This window comes from Parus major, chromosome 2 (assembly GCF_001522545.3).
Source record: "Parus major isolate Abel chromosome 2, Parus_major1.1, whole genome shotgun sequence".
Taxonomy (NCBI): Eukaryota; Metazoa; Chordata; class Aves; order Passeriformes; family Paridae; genus Parus; species Parus major.
Window position 1 is genome coordinate 118,007,475 of NC_031769.1, and position 17,119 is coordinate 118,024,593.

Below are 17,119 nucleotides of genomic sequence, written 5' to 3' on the forward strand. Positions count from 1 at the left end.
TGCATCTTTTATCTCTTTTAGAAAAGCGTCTCTCGGAGGAGATTGCCCTCAATAGACCCGCCATAAAAACATTTTAGTATTGCTCTTGTGCTTCTGTGCATCCCACTGCGAAGGGGTCCCAGTGGTCCCTTGGGAATACAAGGAGTTGTGAGAAGTTACACAACTGGCCACCAGACTAATCCACTCCCTCTACCTTCCCGCGAGTACCTCCCCCTTCTGCTCTTTTCTTCAATAGCAGCCCTTTCTCAAAATCTCAGGTTACTTTGCTAAAGAGTTCTCAGCCTTATAGTTTCTGCCCTTGTCTCTGCCTCCAGCTCCTTAAGAGCCACCCAACCCCAGCGATTGGATTGGGCAGCCCGTCTTGACACACCACTGTGCTGAGTGCTTGAGGACGTGTTTCAACAGATGGTTGGGGTTAGTGTGTGTCATCACACTCGAGTGGGGATTAGGGGAGAGAGGCAGCCTTGCTGGAGCTGTGTGGTCTTCCCCAAGTGTGAGCTGCAAGCAAAAGAAGAAGTACCTAGCTCTGGGGGAGAAACGGGAAGAATCGTTTCCAGCAGCTCAGAAGGAAAAATAAAACCCCACACTTTGTTCAGGTAAAGTAAAAGGCACCTCATGCCGCTCTCTCTCGCTCTCTCTCTCCCTCTCTCTCCTTTTTTTCTTCACGGTTTTCAGAGGAATGCTAGCACAGCACACTTGTCAAAGCCAGTTGCTGCTGCCTTATCAATGCTGCTATTGTACGGCTGACAGATAACAGCGAGCACAGCCTGATGCTTGGCCGTCTTCATAGCGCTAACACTCTTAACGCGGCTGAGGTCACGCTTTCGGAGGTGTAGATTGGAAAATGTCCCCTGGAGCGGTGCATCCCATGGCCGCGGGCGCCTGGCGCGCTCCCCCCGCGGGCGCGGCGCTCCGCTGGGCGCACACGTGCGTGCCCGCAGCGGCGCGGGGAGGCGGCGGCCGGGCACCCGGAGTGCTGTGCCTGCCGAGCCTCCGCGCTCAGCCCTGGAAACTGCCAGCTCGGCTGCGAGAAGGACCCGCGGCAGAGTACCTCCTGGGTTTAGAGCAGGATGCTTCAGCAGCGTGCAGCTCGTCTGGGGCTCAGCTGGGAGGCAAAGCAGACTGCTTTGAAAGCGCGTTTGAGATGTCTGTAAAGTTTGAGGATTCCTTTATAGAGACCTGCCCGGGCTCCTGGTAATCGGCATCGAGATGGTTTGGCTTACACATGGGCATAAAGTTAAGAGAAAATCAGGGAAGCAGGGAAAGGCAGGGTACAGTGCAATGCTGCTCTTGCAGCTGCAGCAGAGCAGATGGATGTAATTCATTTGCAGATCTGTTTGTGAAAGTTTTACAAGTCATTGAAAACTAAGTAGCATCACTATAATGGATCATTAAAGACTTGCTATATTTATAGATACTAAACTAGCGATCTGAAGTGTTAATTAGAAGTAGGCAGAAATTTATGTTTAGGAAGGAAGAGGGGCAGAAATATAATTAGAAATTAGTTATGGAAGTACTCTGCTATCATTTTCATTTAATTCCGCTATTAAGTTCATTGATGTCTGGAGCGTGGGAAGCCCAGCAAATTAACTAAATCAGAAATGTTATCACTAATTACAGTATGTTAGCTTATCAGAAAAAATGTTTTCATTGTTTTATTCTAAATGATCTAGATGGAGAAATTAGAGGATGGATTATTTTTGCTTATATTTGGTTTAGTTAAAAAATTGCTGTATATATATGCTGTTTTCCTGTGCAGAGTAACAAAATTATTTGCTTCTTTTGCACCATAACAGATCTTCACAGTAACTGTCACATACCTCTGGTGCTTATGAATTATTGGCCTCCTACTTGTGAAAGAAATCTAACACTGTCCTCACCAGTTACAGGTGAGATATTCTATATATATAATACTGGATATAATGTGTTCTGAAATAAGATCTGTTTAGTAGGCTGAGCAAGGGGATTTATAGCTGGTGCTTTGTGATTTTGGTATTCAACTGTGTAACGATGCCCATAAACCCATGTTTCATGTTGCACATATATTGTTGCCTCAAACCAACTTTTTTGTTAACTTTTTTCTTTGAACAGATTATTTGGCCTCTTTACAGGTTGTTCTCAGCTTGTATTTTCAAGCACACTCTTTAGTATGAATGTGTCCTCAGAAGCCATCCACAGCAATTTGAAACAGAGAATTAGTTAAATCCCAAAAATCACTGCACAACTAGACCAAGATTTATGTGAATAAATTTGACCATTTTGGTTTTTTCTCTGTCTGCACTTTCTCATTGTAAAAAGTGATGGAAACTTTTACAAGCTTAAAATGAAAAACAAAACCAAAGAAAAACCTCATTATAGCTCCATGTTAAATTCTTGTATATTGGATTTCTCCTCTTTCTCCCAGTGTGTCCTGTGAGAAGCTCAATACGCCAGCTTCAGCACACAGAGCTTCAGACTTCCAGCAAAGTGAAGATGCAGCACTGCAAGCTGCAGAGCCTGCTGCTGTCAGTGCCTAACAAACCTATCCCTCCCTCTTTGTGGTATCATTGGATCACAGATCTGAAGATCTATAGGAAACCATATTTTTTTAAGAAAGTGCATAGCTAAATACACATGCCCAACTTGTTATTGTTTTACTAGGGGGAAAAAACCCTAACTAGTTTCTCTAGCACTGCCAGAAAATTGTGCTGAGAAACTAGGAACAGCAAATCATGTTTTTCCTTCCTTCATAATGATGGGGCTGTTTAAAAGACAATGCCCACGGGGCAGTCCAGCTTCTTGTCAAAATGTAATCTACTGTTCCAGATGGTAAACATTCAAAGACATATTTATGGTGACTTCTACATACCTCCCTTTGACATTGGCTTTTTTTTTTTTCCCTGAGAGCACTTGTGCTGGGTACACACATGAAGTTCCCATTAGCATCCTAGCAGCTGTAAAAGTGTTCAGAGCTTGCAAAGATGTTCCTCACAGTGAGATAAAAATAATCTTAGGAAAAGATCTGAGACAGTACAAGTTCCGTGATATGCTCAAGGTAAAAAATTCCAGAGGTACAAAAAAATCCATAAACTGCTGCATGAAAGCTGTAACACATTTTTGTTGCGGCTAATTCATCTTCGCTTGATATGGAATGCTGAACATACCAGGCATGTCTGTACTATCAACTCTGTTTGTGATGTGAGGCAACCTGCACTGCACAAAAGCTGGTGTGTTTCTTTTTCCCCCAGCTAGTGAAGATTAGGTGGGATATTTACTGTCTTCATAGAGTTTTCAAAGTGTCACCCTGTTTCTTTTTTTTTTCTCACTGCTCTGAGCAGTTAGGTAGAGCACAAGAAAATGTTTTCTAGCCAGAATGTGTTCTGCCCTGAATTGTCTTAATTATGTGTCAGTTTATTGCTTGTCAGGGGCTTCCTCTTCTTAACACTTTATAATCGAGGTGGGTGAGCTTGTTACATCACAATATGCAACTTCAGTTTCTGCTTCTTGGCATGTCTTCTTGGCCTTTCATTGATTTTTGTCTGTTTCAGAGGAAAAAAATTAATTATGATTGGTGTAATTTACATTAAAAAAAAAAACTTGGTGAATTTCCAAATGACATGTAAATGCACCTTCAAAAAGTAGGCTAAATTAGAGGTCGTTAGAAAAAAAAAATGCATATAGAAATCCAGAAGTATCCTAGAGATTGCAAGTAACAGTGTGAAAATTATTGTAACTGCTCTTTTTCCAGTCAGGAACTGATAAAAACAGTTAATTTAAAATGTTGTGATGCTGGAGACAGTGTTCCTAAATGTGCAAGCCGTTACAAAACCCACACTCAGTTGACTTTAGACAACTATAGAAAAAAAAAATATTTTGAAATATTTGCAAATTCTGTTCTGGCTAGAAACACTTTATTGCAGACTATTTTGACAGTTTGTAGGATTTTTATTTAGCTTTGTTTAACTTACATCCTGCACTTGATATTTTATATATATATATATATATATATATATATATATATATATGACTAAATGTTCATGCAAGATCAAGATTTTAAGCCTTGTATAATTTCAGGGCCCATTCTCACACTGAGGAGGCAGGACACTTACTGCAGATGTCATGGGAGTCATGGGTTCCATGATTTCCTTAGCTTTAGAAAGAGCTTTGAGGGATTTGTGCTTGAGTGGGAAGGCAGACTGATGTGATAACAATTGAGAAAGCTCCTTTCTGAGCGCCTTGAGAGTTGCAGTGTTCAACAGAGAACGAGGGTCCCGTGACAACTCTGCGGTGACACAGAAAGAATCCAATTAGTGGCCACTCCTGCTGTTGATACTAGATCTCTCCTAAAACATTTCCACCATTACCACCCCCATTGTAATCCCATCCACGACACTGATAATGGGATCAAGAGTGTCTTTTCAGAATGCCTGTTTAAATTTTAACTGCCATCTTTGGAGATTTTGAGGATATTAAACCAGAAGGCGCTGAATTGCACATCTCACAAGAGAGCTTTGTGACACCCGTAAAACACAGTGGTATTCCTCATACTACAATTTCCCAACTCCTCCACCACAGGCAGAGCTGCATTAAGTGGGCTGCAGATGAAGTAGAGGGTCTGTATGTACATAGTGAATAATCCATTGAGTGGTGGCTCACTACAGTTACCTGTAGACCTTGTCCCTCAGCAGTTATATGTGTAGAAAGCAGCAGTCCAAGAGAGTGGGAAGGGGTACAGCCCCCTGTGCTGTGCCTGAGTAGTGGCAGCAAGTCATCCTGTTTCTCCCTTTAGCAAGCCTTAAGTCTCTGCCTTTCCAGCTGGATCAGCAGCATAATACTCTCTCCTTCCCCCCTCAGATTTTTTTTGTCTTCCACTTTTCTTGCTCCAACACTAATTCATCATTTCCATACGATCAGAATGCAGCACCTCCATTGTTATTCTTACCAAGAAGGGCAAGTTCAACGCTGTCATGTGCTTGGAGAGGATGCTGTAAGGTGGAAAGGCTCAAGGCTCTGAGCAGTGTCACCTCAGAATGCAGCACAGTAATTAATAAATTAATGGCCAAACCAGACTCTTTTTAGCTGAATTATTTTAACAGTAGTTTCAGTTATGTCAGTAGACTGCTTTTGAGACCCCCTGCAAGATCTTTGTTTAGCATTGCTTGTTCATACTCAAAAGTTGTTAACTGGTGAGAGTAAGTCCATTTTAATTTTAGATGTCTTAAGAATTTTATTTTCTGAGAAAATGAATACTTGTTTCATCTTATGGTTTATGCATGCAGCAAATTTAGTGTCAGTGATTTTCCCAGAACCTTAGTTCCCACTTTCAGAATCTGCTGAAAGGTTGGTAAGCCTTTTTTACTGTCTGTGCTCTAATAATCCTGGAGCTCTGAACTTTCCCAGTTGTAACCACCACCAGCAGTTTGGTAATACTGAAACGTTTTTTGTAATAGTTGACTTTTACACTCAAGATTGTATCATGATTTCCCTTTTTTTTTATTTCTTTTGCAGCAAAAATTAACATACAATTATATATAAGCTTGCATTATAGTATTTAAATCTGCAGATTCTGTAGAATTGCTGGGATATATACAGGAAGACTTCTAGATGTGGAACTGTGCTATAGAAATCCAGGCTGTAGGTCAGTGCTGGACTATTCATAGAATCCTTCATGGAGTTTCTATATGGAAATAAAAGACTAGAAAGTCAGTGATGTTACATTCTAAAAAAAATCTGCTCCTGGTTTGAATGTAATTATGGCACTGCATGCTGCCATTTCTCTATGATGTGACTCTAGCCCATCTTAGCATGGAGAGGAGCTGCTTGACAGCAGCTGTATTTTTGTGGTGCTTCACAGGAGGTGAACACTGTTTGGAAGGCCCACAGAGAAGATGGGGAAGCTTTTGGCACTAGAGTTCTGGAGAATAAATGTAACAGGGAGCTGAACACAGGGGATTGTTTTTCTCAAAAGCATCTATTAAAACCGAATAGTGGTCTGTTCCAGTATTGTAATTGCAATGTGCCAAGATGTTCGTTATTCTACCATGTGCACTGTTTTGTCTGTTTTCACTTAAAAACAGAAAAATATGTTGCCAAGCCTGTAAATGTCTGAAAAACTGCCAACTCTCCTGACTTTTATCAGTAGTCTGAAGATATTTAGCCTTCTTTGTAAAGCTTCAAGTGTAAGAGTCAAGATATAACGTGAGAAGTTCAGATCTCTGGTTTCTGGTTTTTTAAACCTAATCCTCCTGCTTGCTGAGACAGCTGGTTTGCATGCAGCTCCAGAAACACGAAGGAAACCCAGAAATCCCAAATCTCCCTATGTAAATGCATGCAGGCTGTGTGAACAAGGTGGGTTTGTGCATGTCGTGCCTAGCAATTAAAACAACCCAACTTTTTTTCCTGAGGTTTAGTGTAATCAGTTCCCCCTGAAATTTCTGATCGGTTGTCTGATAACTCCCATTTTGTTAAAGAGGTTTTATTGTAACAGAGGGTGAGGTTTCTTGACTCCTCTCAGACAGCAGAATAGCTTGCTGCCCTGGAGAAACCCATCCTTGATCCTCCCATCCTCTGCCTCCAGCAGTATGTTCCCATCTCCTCTCCGTGTGCCAGGTTTGGCTCTTGGCTCACCTCCTGGAGTGCTGAATGAACTCATCAGAGCACTGGGAAGCTCTGTTGGCTGCCTGCCTACTGAGTTGGTTCATCTCAGCAAGTGGACAGAGGGTCCACATGGAACAATGAAAGTGGTTGGAGCTGGTGCCTTGGGGTGAGGAAGGGAAAAAGAAGTCCATCCCCTTAGGGGACTGTGAGCTGTAAGATACTCAGCTACCTGGTGACACCTTCTCAACCCACACACTGGGGCGCTGTGTGTGTCTACAGAAGTGTGATAATAGATGTGGGTGACTGTGCCAGTGTCACCATGAGCAGAAGGCTAAATGTGCACTTTTGATGAAAGCCTATCCCTTTTTATTTAGAGAATAGCTGCAGCGTTGCTCAGAATTTGGAAAGTCCTCTCTTACCATTTCTGACTCTCTAACCCAACAACTAGGCTTTGGAGAGAAGCTAATAAGCAGTGTGGAGAGAAAAGAGGAAAGAAACAGAAATGCCTGCTCAGCTGGCTGCTTTAAAAAGGTGAATGAGATTCTGAGGGTGAGATCCAGCCTGCATAGCCAAGGTGTCCCTTGGGTCCTAAATACTTATACAGCAGCTACCTAAAGGCATATTCTCTCTCTGATCAATGAAGAGTCTCCCTGAAGAACTCCAGGCACTGCAGTTAGGAAAAAAGGATTTCCTTTTGTAAGGCTTCAAAGGCACCTGCCTCCTTCCATATGTAGGGATGAAGCTCACTTGCTTTGCAAAGATTAAGGAGCTTAACCTGGAAGAACTTGATATCATCCTGAGTTTCTTGGTTAGATGAGCAACGCCATGGATAAACACTGTATTTGAACAGCTGTGATGTAATTCCTACACAGCTCTTTTAGGTGCCTCCTATACTTTCCACAGAAGAATGCATGAAGCAGGCCTTTCATTTGAACCCTGGAGATATGATTCACTTGAAGAGACTAGGATACTTAGATTAAATGTAATTTTGCTACTGACTATAGAAATAGAACACTGCACTCCTCCAAAGTGTCACCTGTTTTTTTGCTGGGTTATGCTGGCAAAAAAATAAAAATAAAAAAAATAAGTGAATGTAAATTATATAGGTTACAGAAAAATGTTTTTAAAATCACCCAGTGCTGTTATTTAAATAATTTTTCAAAGGCCTGTGGGGTAGATAAAACTTAGGGGAATCAGAGATGGTGGAGGTGGTGCCTACAAGCAGTCAAATCACAATGAGGAATAATGGATGATCTTAGAGGATTATGATGTTGGACAAAGAATGGAAGAAAGAGAGAAATGTAAAAAATTCAGAACCCACGTTTCTGGATCTACCTATGCTAAATTTTTTGAAGATTATCTCCATGACTTGACTGCTTAGGGGCATGCCAGTCACAAATTAGAGAGCAGTAGTGCAGTAATAAAGTGAGCATCTTGTGAATATCCAACACAGGGTGCCTTTTAACTATCACTTTATTTTATTCTCCAAGACCTGCAAAATTGCTAAGAATCATAGATTTTAGAATAATATCTAGATTTTTGGTATTTGGATTTTGGTAACTTTGTGACAATAAAGAATTCTGCATTAATCCAAACTTTGTAGGAATATTGAGCAAAGGTTCCTTTTCTTTGCTATTCCTTTGCTATTCCTTGCTATTTTATTTTAGCTATAACATCTGAAATCTTGAATGTGTCTTTAGTAAAACACATGTCAATTTACCTTGTTGTTACCTATAATACATCTAGGGCAAATTTATGAACTGAGGCTGTAACACTATCTGCTTGGCCACCAGGAGGTGGTAGGATGTAGGGAGACAACTACCACAATTAAACCAATAAAAATGTTCTGCAGTGAACACAAGTGGCGTGAACACAAATATCTTTCAGGAATTCCAGTAGTTTCTTTTGTCTCTGTATTGTAGGAGGTTGGTATTTTTTATACCACTGTCAACTTCAGTCCATTGCCAATATATAAGGCTTACAGAGGAAGGCTTCCTGTGCTCTACTGCTCTGCAACTCAATTCCTAAGTGAAAAAGGCCACTGAATTTGGGTTTTGTTTTCTTTCTGCTTGGTATGGAGAATTCCTTTAAAGCAGAGATCCTCTGAAGTGAGGAAGGGCAAAATGAAGAGACTTTGAGGTATGTATAATCAGGGGTCACCAGAGTCCTCAAAAAAATAGCAGTTCAACATAGGAAGATGTATAGCTACAGAGACATATTGAAAGAAGTACACCAGTTTTCAGATTTTGTTCCATCCTTTGCAGCTCATGTCTAGTTTTGTTTTTCAATAAGTTGCTCTGCGAACATTCCCTCCCCACCAATTTTGCACAGTTTTTCACATTGTCAATTTGTGAAGGGTTAGAGATGTAATATAACCATGTCTCAAGAAAAAGGTCTGTGTTACAGCTATTTGTTTTGGTCTTGGGTACCATGGATATCTATAGCACAAAGAGCACATCTATCAAATCCTGTGAAATCTTTAGAGAGGATAATAGTTGCCAACATGCAAAGTGGTCTGCAAAAGCCAGATAAAACATGGCTACGTGGCTAAGTAGAACTGATGTATGTGCTGTCTTGGACAAGTGACATTGTGCAACTGTATCTTGATATTGTGTTTTGAGGACCCTGTCTGCCTTGTTTGTAGGGCTGGATAAGTCACTGCTCTTTCTGGTAGCTGCAGAGAATTTGCAGTGTGAAAATATCATGTGTACTTTGTATTCCTCCTTTTACATGCGGTATAAGAATCATTAGTTGTTAAGAAATCCAGAGGGTTATTGGAGAGAATCATTTGCTGAGGAGCTTGAATCTGTGTTGAGGGAATTCTGCAATCATATTCATATGCCTATCACACTGCTTTTGGGTACTGGTTCAAGGCTGCTTTGAATAAAGCTGTTTCCTACATACTGTGTATAGTTTAATGAGGTCATCAATATGGGCATCAGCAGCTCGAGTTCAGATGAGTGATGCTGCTGCTGTGACCTGCTTCACTCCTCTACTGGAGATTACTCATGCACACACCTTGGGAGCCCCAGGGCAACACACAGTGCAGAGCAAATTTTCATTTCCCACAAGAATATTTGCCCTTCAGTCACAGACCATTCAGATAACAACAGTAATTCAACTATTCTGCATTTGCTGCAGTATCACAGTTCAGTACTGAAGCCTGAACTGTGACACTTCCATGTGCTACCATGACAGTGGAGGAGAGGCTGTGTTGAATGTGGTAGTTATTTGAACTGGTTTGTTTTAGTCTCCAGCCACCAGTGGCTGCCAGAGTTGCTATGTTTCCCTGCTTAAAGTAGAAGAATATGCTGGGCTTTTCAGTTCAGAATTGATCTCAGTAATGCATGTATTTATGAGTCTGGGTTTTTGAAGTCATACCCAGCTGTCAAAAAACTCATCTCTAAAAAAAGTGTTGCAGTTATTTTGGATGAGAGCCTAACACAGGGAGGCAGAGCAGATCTAAAATGCCTCACCCGTCTCTTCCAGACACCTTGCTGAGTCACATCTGGTATGAAATGAGAAGTCTCAGTCCTTATCTTCAAAGCTTTGTGTGGGCCACTTTCATTGTTTGAAGAAGCTTTTTTCCCCACTTCATGAACTGCCAACATATGCAGTTAATAGGAGCAATGATAGTGAACAATGAAGGATGAAAATTGAGGTGGGCAAAAAAGTGCCATGCTGACACTACAGGGCAAGAGAGACTAGGGAACTTCTAAAATAGACAGAGTAGGAGTCTGAATCATGACTAACAAATATCCCAAAGGAAGGCAGACCAGATTTGGTGATTGGAGGTTGGAAAGAAAATATATACTTTTTCTCTCTCAGTAGCATTTCTGTGTGTTTGTTGCACATATCTGTTGATCCATTCATATATCAGTCTGCTCTAAGGAAAACTTATCTGTTCTTCCAGGTGAAATCCTGAGTGTGGCACTAACCATATATTCTGCTGTCCAATAACTATAGTTGCTACAATGGACAGGGGAGGTGAGAGTGTTAAAGCAGAGCTATTTTGTTTTCCAAGCTGTTCTCTTTTGTAGTGCTTGATAAAGTTATTTCTTCCTTAGAAGCTTCATATAAAACAAAAATTTTCCACTTTGGTAAAGCCACATGTGCCTTGGTAACTGTTCATCTTAGAGTACACATACATAGAAGTACACAGGGTGGATGATGACCTTGCATACCACTGATTATATAATTTGCTGAGGCTAAAGAGATTATTTCTCTTTTCTCTTTCTTATGCATCCTTCGTACTTTTCCCTGTTTTGTGTACAGTTTCCATCTACACTTTTACCTTTAAAAAGATACTTTAAGATCTTGTGTACAATCCTGTCAGGAAACTCCTTTAAATGAAAGTATGGAATGATGTGGAATAGTTCTAATGAAGGCCAAAAGGATGTGAACTTAATCTTTTTCATAGGAAGTTTTGTTCTGTTCCATCCTGTGCCCTGCTTTAACACATTGGCCTTTTTTGACCTTTTACTTGATGAAGGTTAAGTGGGAAATATCTTGGCTGCAGCCTTTCCAGCTTAACCAGAAAGACTTTCCACAGCTCATGTTTGCTTTCCCTGTTATGGCCATTCTTCTTTCCTGAATCAAAATTGTTAAACTGGATTTTCAGAGAGAAATTAATAGCTTGTGGCATTGACGATGAAGTGTCAAGCCTTCCTCTTTCATGTCTCCAGCTCTATTTTGCTAGTGATGATTTTGTCAGTTCTCTTGCTAGAGATTAACAAATCTTGGGAAAAAATCTGTTTGGTTAATGGGTTCCTTCCAAGCATCTTCTTTATTGTCATTAAGAACAAATGAATAGAATTGCTGCATTTGCAATTTATTGAGTGCATTGCTTCTGCAAAAATCTAGAAATATTGCTATGTTTCCATTTCTGTCTGGGCATCTTTTGTGCCTACTGCCACACACAGAGTGAGACAGAATGCTCTTGGCTAGTTAGGGGATCTCAGTCCTTGGTGTGCTCACTTCAAGAGACTTTTTCAATCATCCTGTAAAAAATTTTCTGAGAGCAGAAACCGTGTCCTCAGGACACCACTGCTTTTAATGGAAAGGCAGTCATGTTCTTCAGGTACCACACTCCTGAGAGAAGAGATAGGTTTGAAGCCCTCTCCTACCATCAGTCTCAGTAGCAACCTCTGTAGAATTTTGAAGTTTGGGATGTCTCCATTTGTTATACCACATCAAATTCTGTTCCATGGAGCTTTGTTATGAGACGTACAATAATGTGCAGAGACAGTGCAAAACCTGACTGTGTAATGCAGGGAAAGCATTAGCCAATCTTCACATTCAAATTTCATTTTGGCTTAGTTCTCAATGTAAGTGTTGCCCTCACAAAGCACAGTTGTATGATTAGCACTATCCATAAATATTCTGAATGGGGATGGTCAGGTCAATTCTTTATCCCTCTGTCAGGAACAAGGAAAGTCAACCTTTCCTGTGAAGATATTCTCAACCAGGCCCTTCATATATCTATTAAACATTTCATATGCTTGCAGAATGAAAACTGGGAGATTCTGATTGGAAAGGACCTTGGGAGGTCTCAGGTGGTGCTAAAACCAGGCTATAAGATCAGATACACTTGCTCAGGACTCTATCCGGTTTGATCTTGAAAATCCTCAGAGCACAGTGTCTCAGGGAAGAGTTGTGCTTTGATTTATATCCAGTTTGACTTTCTTTTGTTTCAGCTTATGCCCATTATCTCTTGTATTTCTGCCATGCACTGCTGACTCCTGACAGAGCCTGGCTCTCTCTATGACCTAATTGCAGGAACTGGGCAGCTGCTCTGATGCCCCTCCCATGTCCAACTAATCTCCAGGAGGAACAACCCCAGGTTCTCACTGCAGGGCAAATCCTCCATCCCTAAAACATCTTGATAACCCTCAACATGTCTTGCTCCAGTTCATCACAGCTGGTTTTGTACTGTAGGCTCAAAAATTCAGCATAGGTGCCATTTAATGAGCTCTGAGCAAAGGGGCTTCATGTCTGTCCTTGCTGAATTCCATTAGGATCCTGATGCACATTGTTCCAGCCTACCTAGGTCATTCTATCAGCCCTGTCTTGAGGAGATTCATTGCTACCTCAAATTCAGTGTCATTCTCTAACTTGATGACTGTTGCTTATCTTGCTTGAAGCACTTGTCCTCAACTTGTTGTTTTCATTATCTTACTTGAAATTAAATTTTATTCTTGATTTTCATCCTGACTTCTCAGTGTCTTTGAGTAAATTGGATATTTATAAAAAGTAGTATACTAGAGCAATTCATTCCAGCTTATAGTTTGTTTGTGATATATGCAGTTGTTCTTAGCTCACCTTTAAATAGATCTTCCATTCACAGTGAACTGCAGGAGAAATATTTCTCTAAAATAAATTCACATGAGAAGGTCCTCTTCCTGGTTTTTGTCAGGTCTCTCACTTTACACATCTTTAAGATCTCCTTCAAAGAGTATCTCAAATTCAGTGGTTTGCTGTGCAGTCCAACTGAGCAGAGTTGAGGACTACTTCTTGAAACATATAAACTAAAACTTTGCAAGATTTTTACTTTGAGTTTGGGCTGTATTTTCAGTATGGATTTTTTATTGCCTTCTACAGAAGTTTTGGGAGACCTTAAACAAACTTTTTGAGTCCTAAAATAGGTCCATTTTAAGCAATGGCACCCCATATTCTGGAACCATTATTATCATTGATACTTGTGGTATAATTTTCCTTGAATGTCTCGCTGCTTTACCGCAATGCTGCCTTCCCTCGTCTTCATGTGGCTGGAACTTCTTCCCATAATTTATTGTCAATTCTCCATAGTGGTGCTTGACACTTATAACAATCTAACTTTAGTTCAATATGCATATCCTATTGATGCATGTACTGTCCTTATGAATTTATTTTAAAATTTTGTTTGTAGCCAGATAAAGAGTTAACCAACAGAGCTGAAATTTATCAACTTAAAACATACAAAGTCCAAACCACCCTAGTTTAGAGAATATTTGGTGTAATTTTAGCCTGATTTCTACCTGAGTTTTCTCAGATATGCCCCCTTAAAAAGCCTCCTGCTCCAAGCTTAGATACTTTGTGAATAGCACTGAGCATTCAACTCATTCAATGCCAGACATTTAATTAGGAGCAGTACTAACCTCTGGTAGTATTCTAGGAAACACAATTTCAAATTATATCGTGGTATAGATAGAAGATGAAATATATGAACCACTTTTTTGTTAAGAACTTGTAAGAGAAGATCAACTGTTGACCCATCCATTCTGCAAGTGATGTGACCACCTTCACCATTCATCCAGTTCTCGAATATCTACAATGGAATACATGTTTCCTGAAGCTCAGTTCACACGAGAGCCGTCTTTGTCAGAGTTTCACAGTGTGAGGAAAGGGAATTCCATGGTTCTGTATAGGGTTTTGGTAAGGGGGAATACTTATTTATGAGACTTGTTTATAAGATTCAGCATTAAAAAGACTCAAAATAACCTAAACTTGAGCAACATTTACTTCTTAAAACCTGGCTACTGTCCTGCTCTTTTTGACTTCTTTGCTGAAATGAGTTTCTAGTAAGCATGGTCTTACTCAGTTTTCATCCACGCTTTTCCACTTTCCAACTCTTTGTAACTGGTCATAGGTAACCATAATGTAATAGCAGTCATCACCACAAATCTGTAACTGTCTCTGAAACTCACTGCTTGTCTACAGTGGCATTTACTGACTTCTTGCACCAGTGTAAACTCGCTTGTACAGATGTATTGAAACTGGCTCACCATTGCTCAATAAATGTGACACAGGAGCCCCTCAGGCACATGGTAAAGATACTCCTGTAGAAGAGATGCATGTAACCACTCTCATCTGAAGGATGTTTCTAGTTTCTTCAGCAGTGTTCTTTGCACCACAGGAGCTTTGACCATACAAAGGTTGAGCTTCTCCTGAAGAGAGTAAGTTGTCTATTCCTGAGCAGGATAATTTAGACATACAAGTTCCAACAAGGCTAAAGTGTCCTTCTCACCAGCTTTCTAGGACTACTCGTTGCTCAGCAAAATGAAATGCTGTCTGAAATACTGTCTTAGACTTCTCACTTGTACCTTGGAGCCTCAACACAGATCTTTATTCTGCACTGATTCTTGATCTCTGATGCCTCAGGGAAATTTTAGAATGTATCCTCCCAGCTCTTGCTCTGTTAATCTCCTGGAAATTAGAAGTCCCATTGCAAAGAAAGATGAATGTGCTCCATGGCATCTCCTCAGCTACTCTGCATCTTGATGCACATTAAAGCATTTTAAAATGGTAGTTTATATGCCAAGCTGTGAGCAAGAAGCACTGGGGAGCTCTCCCATTGGGATAGACCTCCTTTTCTGCTGACTCTGTTAGAGAGTTAGTAAACTTGTCCAGAGATAGGAATACAGAAAATGGAAGAGTTGGAAGAACTAATTTATTCATTTAATAGCATATAGATTTCCAAAATTATACATCAGGGCCTTGAGTTTCACCGATGAATTGATAATGTGTTATCCTGTATACCATGATATTAAGGGAAAAATGCTGATACCAATTTTCTGGCTGTGGACTTAAGGAAAAATTAACAATATACAATAGAAAAGCTGCATGAAAGAACATAGACATGAATTTTTAAGATCTAAAATAGCTTTTATAGCTAAGACTTTTCACAGTCCTTCATATGGCTGGAAAAACTCAAAAGATACATTGATGTTAAAAAAAGCCTGCTCCTTGGAAGACGAGACAATGTAGCTGAAGCTTGACTCTAATCTAATTTAGATTTTGTGAGTAGGATGTGGAAAAATTGTTTTTAGGAAAAACTGGTTCCACCATCATGTTTTAATAAGGAAAGTGAATGTTTTTTCTGTGTGCATGTGTGTGAGAGGCACAACAACAGAAGTAAATCCCCGTATCGCTAACATTAGAATATTTTGTGTAGATTTCACTCTTTTGAACATACTTTACGTCAAGAATTTCCCATTTTTAAGTTCATTGTAATGACATAAAAATAAAAAAATTGTACAGAAATGAGAGAGTGGAATCTATACTTCCCAGCCAATCCATGAGTTTTTTGCCTCCTTCTTCAATCCAGCTCTGTCAATATAGCAACATAATATTTCAACAGAAGAGTATTTTTTTCCCTGAAGTGCAAAGTTTGCTAGCACTCTTCATTATGTAATGTATTGAGAATGCAAAATGTCTGGTTACACTGGTAAGTCACCTTTTTGACTTATAAAAATATATTCCCACTGATTACTAAAGCAGTGTTGCTTAAGGGTAATGGCATAATAGATACAAATTTATCCCATAATTCTTTTAATCTCAGTAAATACATTGCAAATGTTTAGTGTCTATCGTGGCAACATAAAGCAGAAGTCATAATTAGCCTAAACAAAACAAATCATAGGAGAGTTTTAAAGTGTGTTTCCAATTTCAGAAAAAAAATCATAGATTTATCTTTTTTTTTTTTTCACATCTTGAATCAGACATCAGCAAATGTGTTTGTATGTGTGCATTTTCCCCAAAGCACTGAGAAGAATGTCGTGTGAGAATTATCTTTTCTATTCACAGTCATGCTGATATTTGGTCACATTTCAATCCACTGAACGAAAAAAAGAAGGTGGGGGGATTTGAAAGCACAACAGAACCGCTTAAATTATTTCAAACTTCAATGGTGCTGCAACCCTTAACAGAAGGCAGAGCTCAGTTGTGTCCATGGAATGGTTCCACATTTCTTAAAAAAAAAAAGCTAATAAAATTTTTAAAAAGCACAGACATTAACGAGCTAGCACAAAAGATTTATTACTTACATTTATTTTCTTTTCTGTCTTTTCCTAGTAAACTTCTGCATTCTCCAAATAAGAGAGGCAAATTTCCAGCAAGTAGTCTTCTTTCCCTCCTTCCTTGCCTTCATGTGTCATTTTCCTCAATTTATCATTAAATTTTTTAATGAAGGTCATCTTGCTTTTTGATTCATTGTTTGCAGTGACATTGTTCTTTATGTTCAGAAGGCGATAAGGAGTGGTCAGGTTTCAAGTCCCACTGACTTTGTTACTTTAAGTATTGAAATATAGGAAAATCTATATAAGACCCCTGAGTTATTTTTCTGTCTAAAAAACCCTTGTCAGTAGGTTGAGTTTCTTACTAAGCAAAAAGCTGTATTTTGCTGCTAAAAAATCTGCCAGAACAGTAAGGCAGAGGAATATGTTCATATTTTATCAACCAAGAAAGGACAGACATAATTGAGGGCTCATTAACCCTCATCAAGTCACAACTAAGAAATTTCCTGTTTCTCCTCCCCCCTCATGTATTTTGAGTATCAGTTAACATTTTAAGTCTATTTTGTGGCTGCCAGGTCTTCCAAATACCTAAACTAAGATAGATATCCCCTCAAATGAAAATTAATTGTCTTCTGCTTTCACAGTTGTATACTAGAAACATGGGAATGCTTTACACCCTGAAAAATTATAATGGTTATATAGAAGTCTATGTCAAGGAGAATTTGTTGCCCTTCTGGTGTTTCTAAGATGCCATGTATTTTTTGCTCCTT

At 39.7% G+C, this 17,119-nt stretch overlaps 1 protein-coding gene across 5 annotated transcripts in view; it reads left to right on the forward strand.

The window, feature by feature from the left end:
* Nucleotides 1-238: 238 nt before the first annotated feature.
* The window catches only part of SULF1 (sulfatase 1), a 122,665-nt gene continuing 105,784 nt past the window's right edge, over nucleotides 239-17,119 (forward strand). For 3 of the 5 annotated variants that reach the window (XM_015619818.3, XM_015619821.3, XM_015619822.3), the window contains exons 1-2: nucleotides 243-596; nucleotides 1,797-1,889. The gene's annotated coding sequence lies outside the window, so the exon portion shown is untranslated. Of the gene's footprint in view, nucleotides 597-1,796; nucleotides 1,890-17,119 lie in introns of all 5 variants that reach the window. The other 2 variants (XM_019005696.2, XM_015619824.3) reach the window with 2 other exon arrangements.